This window comes from Protopterus annectens, chromosome 8.part0 (genome assembly GCF_019279795.1).
Source record: "Protopterus annectens isolate FY-2018-M chromosome 8.part0, PAN1.0, whole genome shotgun sequence".
Lineage (NCBI taxonomy): Eukaryota > Metazoa > Chordata > Ceratodontiformes > Protopteridae > Protopterus > Protopterus annectens.
This window is the reverse complement of record NC_056741.1, coordinates 838,759,318-838,768,420: the sequence shown is the minus strand read 5'-3', so window position 1 is coordinate 838,768,420 and position 9,103 is coordinate 838,759,318. Positions and strand designations below refer to the sequence as shown.

Genomic DNA, 9,103 nt, shown 5'->3' with positions numbered 1-9,103 from the left:
AATATTCATTTGCAGTGAATTGTATGTGCTAACTCTGAATAACAAACTACAGCAATGATCTCTTAATATATTTTCTGAAAAGAAGGCATGATAAATGACTAAGCTATAATCTGTGCAAACAAAATGAAGACAAGACTTAAACTACAAACTTCTTTTAACAAAGATAGAAACTGTATGCATTAAATGATTGTCATTTCTCAACTGTTCTCTGTTGTGAAAATGGTTCTCATTTCTCAACAGCAGATCATATAATTCAAAGTACCTCCATCTGATTTCTTTAAAGAAAAAAAAAACATTCAGAAGTCACTCACATGGATTATTTCCTGCACCTCTGTTCATATTTTTTCAGAACACATCCAATAAAAATCATTTCAGGGTTCTCTGAAACAATTTTCATACAAAGTGTCTTCCAGCAGTTTTTATTCATCCATGTTACCTGAATAACTTTTTAGTATTAAAAACATGTTTCTATTTCATATGCAATAATAAAAAGGTTTTACTTAATGATGCTATTTTTTATCAGTCTGAATCGTTAACACTTAGTGTCCTTGAAATCAATTGCCAGTTGGTGTAATCAGGCTATGTATGATACTAGTACATTAATGAACACTAAAGTAAATACATAATCAATAAAACAAAAGTCAATTACAAACCACATTTTAGTCTGAATGTATGTATTGTTCAGGTTACATTTTAATTCATTCAATACTACAAGTAAAGACAGCAGCATTCAGTGATGTGATTTCACTTAGAAAACACTCACACCTTAGCTTTTAATTTTTACACGATATTAATCAATTAAAGCAGAACAACTAAAAAACTGGAAAAAATGTGAACCATTTAAAGACTGAAGCACATGGCAGTGTGCCTGTACAGTTATAGAGTGCATGCAGTTAGCATTACAGCTGATTAAGAAATATATAACTTACCACTGCATATTATTAAAACTACTGTAAATACAGTGTAGTGCACTTACAAGATGGTAATAAAAGAAGTACTGATTAACGAGCAATCACCCCCCACCAATCTACCACCAGTTAATGTAAAGTCTTTTTTGTAAGAAACATCTGAAAATGACAAGATAGTATAAATCCCAGTTTATACCTTTTCAATAAACCAATTCCTGTGCAAATGGAACAAGTGAAAACTCTAGTCAAGTTTGTGCTGTCTGATCAGTTGTTTAGAAGCAAAGATTCCTTTACTGATACTAACAACTATGAAAAGCTGAGGAAGCCTTGGCTGCAAGGGAATATGGACCAAAGCCATACTTTCGCTTCTAAGAATTCAGTGAAAGATATGTAACTGCAGAACATGCTGCTATAAACAACTCAAGCAACATGGACATCTAAAGCAAGGAATAAATCAGGTCATTATTAATGCTAATGCCAAGGTACCCCTTCTTATGGTTAGTGATCCTTTTACATTCCTTACTTGGAATCAGAAGATGGAGATGCCTGTGTCAGCAACAAAACCGTATAAAAGTGAACGGGACACATACAAACATTTACAGATGATCCTCTCCTGGTGGTAAGTAACAATTTATACTACTTAGATGAAGACTATGCCTAAATTATTGTTAGTGTTAAAAACTGAAATTACTTGTTTGTTAATTAGGATGCTGATAAATTTAGAATAATACTTTACTGTTGAAAAAAAATCACGGTTTGTTTGCTGCATCGTAGTCTGTATCTGATGCATGTCAACTATAAAGTAAACTAAGGTTTGGTTAGGTTTGGTTTGTTAGCAATGTAAACATTTCAGCATTCAGCACAGTTGCAACATAGCATGGACTGTCATGTGTCTGCCAACGTTTTTTGTCATTGATAGACAACTGTAATGATTATAAAGACAGCAGATTGAAAACAGTGTAGAAAGTCTGTAATAACATCAGTATGCCTGATCCACAACTTAGCAAGCTAAAATGTGGACCTGGCTTCAACTTTAGACACTAAAAGAGAATAAGTTGACATAAGGAACCAGTGAAAATTCCACAGCATCAGCAATGACGTAACTCATGAAATTCCTGATGTCTGGTTCACTCCACTTTGACAGGCCTAGCAAATTGGCAAGTATACATATAAAATGTGTGTGTGTGTATGCACATGTGAATAAGTTGACATAAGGAACCAGTGAAAATTCCACAGCATCAGCAATGACGTAACTCATGAAATTCCTGATGTCTGGTTCACTCCACTTTGACAGGCCTAGCAAATTGGCAAGTATACATATAAAATGTGTGTGTGTGTATGCACATGTGAATAAGCTGACATAAAGAACCAGTGACAATTCCACAGCATCAGTAACTGGGCTAACTGCTGAAATTCCTGGTGTTTGGTGCAGTCCAGTTTGTTGGATCTAGCAAAATTGCAACTATACATGGAAACTGAATGTATGTGTGTGTTTGTACATATAACCACACACACACACACACACACACACACACACACACACACACACACACACACACACACACACACACACACACACACACACACACACACACACACACACACACACACACACACACACACACACACCACATGCATATATTTGTGTTGCCCTCACCTGAATAGCTCCAAAGCAAGGAGTCTGGTTTCAGAGTCAATTATCACAGCAAAGTATAATGTATAGCTGCTGTCAGCCACAACAGAGTAGGAGAGAATTAATCACCAATAAAGAAGTAGAGCGTCACTGCAGGAATCCTAGAGTGGCATGAAACAGTGAATACAATTTGCATAGTCAGGTTGGTGCAAGTAATGCAGGTCAGATGAACTCCCAATTGTCTGATGGCAAATATAAGAATATTTTAAAACAAGGAACACAAAGGACTGCACTACACATTGCCTGCCTGTGATACAACATGCCCTGCACAGTAAACCTCCTGGGTGTGACAATGTTAACTGTAGCTTCCATGCTATTTTCCAGTAAACCCACAAATGGACATTTCAGCAAATTCCATCAGCCTAACAGTGGCAGTTTCAGTACACTAAGAGCAACAGGAGGAAACACATGGCTTATTTGCTAATGCTTTTAATATTTATATTCATTAGTTTCTATATAATTTTGCTTAGAAGAGGTTGAAGAAAGCTGATTATTTCATAGAGGGCCTTGGGAGATGTATGGTGAAAAATTTAGTAAGTTTCTTAGATACAGCATTTTTCCACTGCAAAGGCTAATTGAAGGCTGTTGAGCAATAAACACACTGAAGTGATGACAACAAACAGTGAAGCTGGACCTGCTGGGAATCGGAGTGTGTGTGTGTGTGTGTGTGTGTGTGGGGGGGGGGTTACACTGCCAAACTGTACCTAATATTGTTGTGAGGTTCTCTGGGGTAAAGTGTGAAGGTAGTCCTATGGAGTAAAAAAGATCAGCAGTTTTAAAACATGGTGTTGTAAATATCAGTAACAAACAATAAACAAACTATGTGCACCTTCTCCCACTGTTCACCTTCATGTGCTTTGCATATTTACTAAAATAATGAGCTAGTAGGTGGTGGGGGAGTGTGATGGTACATATGGATTTCCAACCAAAGTCTACTGGGTGTCCATATTTGCAATGTAGAACGAATCCATTGCTTTATACTCAAATACTGAATTTTTTCTCCATCTAACCAGCTCTCATGCTGACACAGGTCCAGTAACAGTGTGTTGTATCAGAATGGATATCTTACTGACCAAGTCATGCAAAATATGCCTTTTTTTTTTTTTTTGGTTCTCTGGTATATAGAGTATCTATTCTGATCTCAAATAACAGAAACATTCTAGAATAAGTGGGACAGAGAACAACCATCAGTAATGGAATGTCATCCTATGCGATCTGCACTGATCAGACCACAGAATGAAGCAGTTTAAGAATTATTACTGAACAGTCTGGATAGCAGTAAGGATAACTGTTCAGCAGCTAAGTGCATGTAAACTGATGAGTGAATAATGTACACAATCGGTGCAAAGCATCTACTGATAGTCTCTGACTTCTACTTACCAAGCAGTCTGTTTATCTGCTATTCAGTTCATCATACTATTGAATGGAAGTGAATACAAACATTTTATTTTGTTCAATTTCTCTTTACAGGGTTATTTAACATCTTCTTTTACGGGCAACTACATAGAAGGTAGGTTTTCTTTCACATGTTTGTGCCTAGTTAATAAGACTTAAAACTATGTAAATGTTTACTGCTTTATCCCACTGGATTTGTACAAGTAATGAGTAATGTTCATAATTTATAACTAGTTAATGTAGATGATAAATATATGATGGGAAAGAATATCATGATACTGTAAGTTAGTAATAGCTGGTTAAAACAGTTTGTGACTTGAAATCAATTCAAATTAGGTAAGATGTGGAGGTGATAATGTAAATATGGATGTGGGAGGTGAAAAGTTGATCTATATTTTATATGATAATGTTGAAATGTTAACTGTCTCGCAAAATGCATGAGTAAAATATATTCAGTGACTTGCTGCATTAGTGAGCCAAGAGCTGGTAGTGTAGAAGTTAAACATTTTTACCAGAGCGGTTAGAAAACCCACAATGCACTGATTTGTACGTGGCTATGTATACGTGCAGAAATGATTCAGAAAATCCATCTCAGTGTGTTCCCTCACTAGTCAGCAAAGTACATCATTTCTAGTCAAAGAAGGTAGCTTAAAGCAATTTAGCAATTCAGAATAGAGATATCTGTAGCTCTTTAGAAAGCACCATAACCAAGTTACAATAAACAAGCTGTACCATATTGTTTGATGACTTGCATATTCTTTGACAGATAAACAGCAGAAGGAAAACAAGCCCATCAACCCATACAAATGCCTGGAGAGAACAGGGGCCACTTGTTTTACTATACTACTACATTATTAATTTTGGCAATAAGTAGTGCTTCTGCTTCAGGCTTTTATTTGTGGCAGTTCATTCAAGTAATTGATACCATTTCTTCGAATAGTTTCATCAACAGGGCTTTTACCCTTTAACAAACTAATGTTGATGCTTTATTTTATTCTGCTTTCTGCTAGCCTCAAGAAAGCTCACTTGTTCCATTTAAAATCCCTTTCCACAGCAATGTTCCTAACATCACTAGTCTTATTCTCTTGTTTGACAATATATTTCAGCCAGGAGAGCATTTTCTTCTCATGTTTTTTTGTTCTGTGGCTAACCTCTCACCTAGCTAACCTTGCTCATTTGTATTATGTACAAATAACTATACTGTAAAGTCTAGCCTCAAGGCCATTTGCCTGTCTTTTTCACTTAAAATTGTATTTGTTTCTTTATGAATGCTACCTGTTTATTTGTCAGTAATGCAAAGTTCCTTAGTAATTATTCATGTAACTATGTATTGTTGGAGCTTTCCCCCCCCGGGCCTCCACTGAAAGCAGGCTCTCCGAACCCAGAGGAACTCCCCGGTCATCAAACTGGAATAAATGAATAAATAAATAAATAATACTGTTATATAACATTAGGAATACACTGAATCATGAAGTTAATTTTGTACAATTAACACAGTAAGAGTTTTGGTATTTCAATAGCAACATTTCAAGGCTATTTTAGCTACTAAAATTCTTAATATGCTTTATAGATCTTATCCTGATCACTTCTTTTTCAGTTTTACATGGTATTGCTGTTAAATTAAATTTTTTTTGAATGTACAAACTGAATTTGATTTTCAGTTTTTTCTATTTAGTTTCTTAAAATGAAGACGTAGCTTCAGTCTACAAGCATCGGCTGCAAAGTATATAATCCTTTATGGGGAGGGGGATAGACACATGCAATTCTGTAGGCATTTCAATAAATGGGGATATCATAGCCCTATCTTAACATTTTTGGGCCACATATTCAGCATACCTTCTGCAAAAACCCCAGCCTGAAGTTTGTCATTTTGTCATTGTTCATTTATATCTTAGTGCAACTCATGCATTCATGTCAGATACTACAAATTACATCTAAAGTAGCGCAAACATAATTGCTTGATTTGTAGTATCTGACATAAATGCATGTCAAATACTACAGATCAAACAATTACTTCTAAAGTAACAGAAAGACTGGTATACATGACGGTTCTCATATTAATTGCCACATTCATTTTGTGATTGACAGCATATTATAACATTCTTGTTAGCATCAACATAGGGCAGAAAATGAATTCCTACTGTTATTCTGTGTTTAGTAACTAGCAGTATGGTTCTGGGTAAGGACAGGATTTTTCAGTAAGAGCTAGAAGGGGTATTAGGCAGCCTGTGGGGTATTAGGCAGCCTATACACTCATCTATCATTTCTGAGATCTACAGCAGAAGGGCAGGTGTACGTGATGTACCAAAAACATCAGTGTCCGTCTTAAAAAATGATACACAGAAGAAAAGCTTAAATCCATTAGAAAGTACAAGATGAATAACCTGCAACCATGTGGAATGGATAGCATACTTCTCAATCAACAGTTTAAATCACTCGACTTTGATAATCTTTTAAAAGAACAAAGTCAAATGATACAGGAATTAAAATAAATGATCTACTTCAGCAAGTAGTCATTACCCTTAAGGCTCTCCTAAAGAAAATAATCCCAAAAGAAAATTCTAAACTAAGGCAAGATACTTGTCAAAAAATGAAGGGTACATGGAAAGACTTGTGCTGAGAATAGGAGGAGGTGCTAGTGAAATAAGGAAAGAGGAACCATTAAAAAAAATGGATAAAATTCCAAAAGAGTTGCTCTCAGTGTAAACTCACTTTGGTGTAAAGCCTTTCTATAAGCAGACTTACACTGGGGGTGAGATCCAAAAGACCTGCTCTTAGTGTATGTGGTCACTTACAATGACAGCAAGTCTTTTGGAATCAGACCCAATAAATTAGAAAAAGACAGATGCATAATTATAAAAAGCATATTCAGTATACTCAGGTATCACACATACAAAAAAAAAAAAAAAAACAGGGCCTAGAGGCAGAAGTAATAAAAGTCTCATCCAACCATTGCTGTTATTATAGAGAGACAAATTATTTTGCTGGAAAAATAATGGCACATATGAGATGTAACTGTTTTGGATTATAGTGTATTCTAAAGATAAAGTGGGTGCAAAGCAGGTTTGTGTCTCTTTACATGACACACAGCATAAGGGTTAAAAACATTCATGGAAAATAGAAACAGTAGCTCTAATGGTGGACACAAAACTGAAAAATGGTCAATATTTTCCACTTAAAACATATACAGTTTATAAAATCAGACAGAGGAATTACATAGGTTTATATTAATGGCCAATAATCAGAGAGTTGCTGCTAACGGGCAGTTTCAACATGCTGTAAGTTAATAGCAACAATTAATTCAACTGTACTCTGTAATGGGGCAGCACATTAAAATGTCTGGATAACAGACAACTTTGGTACCAATGATTCACAGTGAACTTCTGTAGAAAGAATAGTGGCAGAGTGGTGCTACACATTATTCAGCCATCAAGTGACTTTGTAAAGGTGGGAATATATCAGTAATGGGTTGGCATGGAGATGTAGCCATAGGTCATAGAATAACATTTAGCCATAGATGGCCTTAGGCACCAACAAACCTTGAGTTGGCTAGGAGTCCCCTAGTCCTGGGGGCCCCCAACCACAGCAAGTTATCTTATGTTGATATTTTGTAACTTGTCATGCAAACCAACTAAAGCTAGTACAGCACTCTTGTGTACTTAATAAACCAGGTGGATAATAATAACTCTTATTTATATCACCTTTAAAATTGAAGGATACCTCTGGTTATAGTAACAGTGTTTTGTTAAATAACAGGCTTCATAATTTCATTAAATATTATACCATTGACATAATGCCCTTGGCTCAATTAAATCTTGCTAGTGGACATTCTGTCCAATAAAACTAACATCATAGCCAGCTTTAGGCACCTACAATCCCTGTGACTGCAAGGGGGGGGGGGCTTTAATCATCCTTGACTGTATGGGGACCTAACAAAAGCTGCTGCTGCTGGTTGGGGAAAAATTAGGAGAAAAAATGTATTCATTTTCTGATTATGCTGTTAAACTAAAACAGGCTGGTGATATGATCCTGTTAGGATAAAGCTGATAATGAATGAATATGAACAAGCTAAGCACTAGAGAGATCAGCACCCCAGAGTAACCAATCACTGTGCTTACCTTGAATTTTAACAAAAGCTGATGCTTCTGACATTCAGGGATGTTCTTCTATTTCAGGGAGTTTTATAGATACTGGCATAACACTTGATACTATAACGCTTAACATTTTTTTGCTCAAGAATTCTGGGTAAAGCCAAAAATTAGAGCAGAATAAAGGCTCTAAAATTCAGGAACACATTTTAGATATTACTCTAATTCACTTAAAAAGTTAATGGAATAGCACATTTTGAATCAACGTGTATTTCTGCACAATAAGTACAAAATTCTGATATCTGGGTTTATTGACTGTGTATTGAAATGCTGGCACTCATAATGCTTGCTGCTGACATGCCAAAAAAAAATACTGAAAATCCAAGAGAAGAGTGAATCTTGAACATGCTCTTCTCTTTTAAATTTCTTTTTTGCAGTGGGCATTCCCCCCTGCACACCTCACATCCCAAACTTATATACACGAACTCCAAGATCACCATACCTCAGAAAAAAGACTATGGAAATCTGCTTTTTTGTTGATTCAGTTTCTATATTTCAGGACTCACTCTAAAGGGTTGCAACATTTCAGCTGGTTACCCTGTCTGTAATCCTAATGATTATATTATCTGATTAGATTATCTGTAATCCTCTCTAAGCCTCCACCCAATCCAAAAACCTTAAGGGTCCACAATGTAGCCCTGTTAGTCCATCTTTTCAAGTCTGTATCTCTTTTAAATTATATATATAACTACTTGCTTGCTTTATTTTGCCTTTAAACGTCAGTGTATTTACTTGCTTCAGCTTTGCCCTTGTATTTGTTTATGTAACCCTGTTCTTGGAGCTTTTCTCCCCGGGCCTCCACTGAAAATGGACATGTATCCAGTTGGACTAGCCCAGTCAAAAAATGTAAAATAAAATAAATAAAATAAAATAAATAAAATAAATGATTTACCAACAAATAAAACTTTTTTATGAGGGAGGCGGCAAAATTATGAGGCAAAATCAGCAACAGTCTGTGA

At 35.7% G+C, this 9,103-nt stretch overlaps 1 protein-coding gene across 1 annotated transcript in view; it reads left to right on the top strand.

Moving 5' to 3' along the window:
* The first annotated feature begins 1,503 nt into the window (after positions 1-1,503).
* Positions 1,504-9,103, top strand: part of LOC122809092 (myosin-1B) — a 37,395-nt gene continuing 29,795 nt past the window's right edge. The window contains exons 1-2 of the mRNA XM_044080322.1: positions 1,504-1,527; positions 4,072-4,111. The gene's annotated coding sequence lies outside the window, so the exon portion shown is untranslated. The remainder of the gene's footprint in view (positions 1,528-4,071; positions 4,112-9,103) is intronic.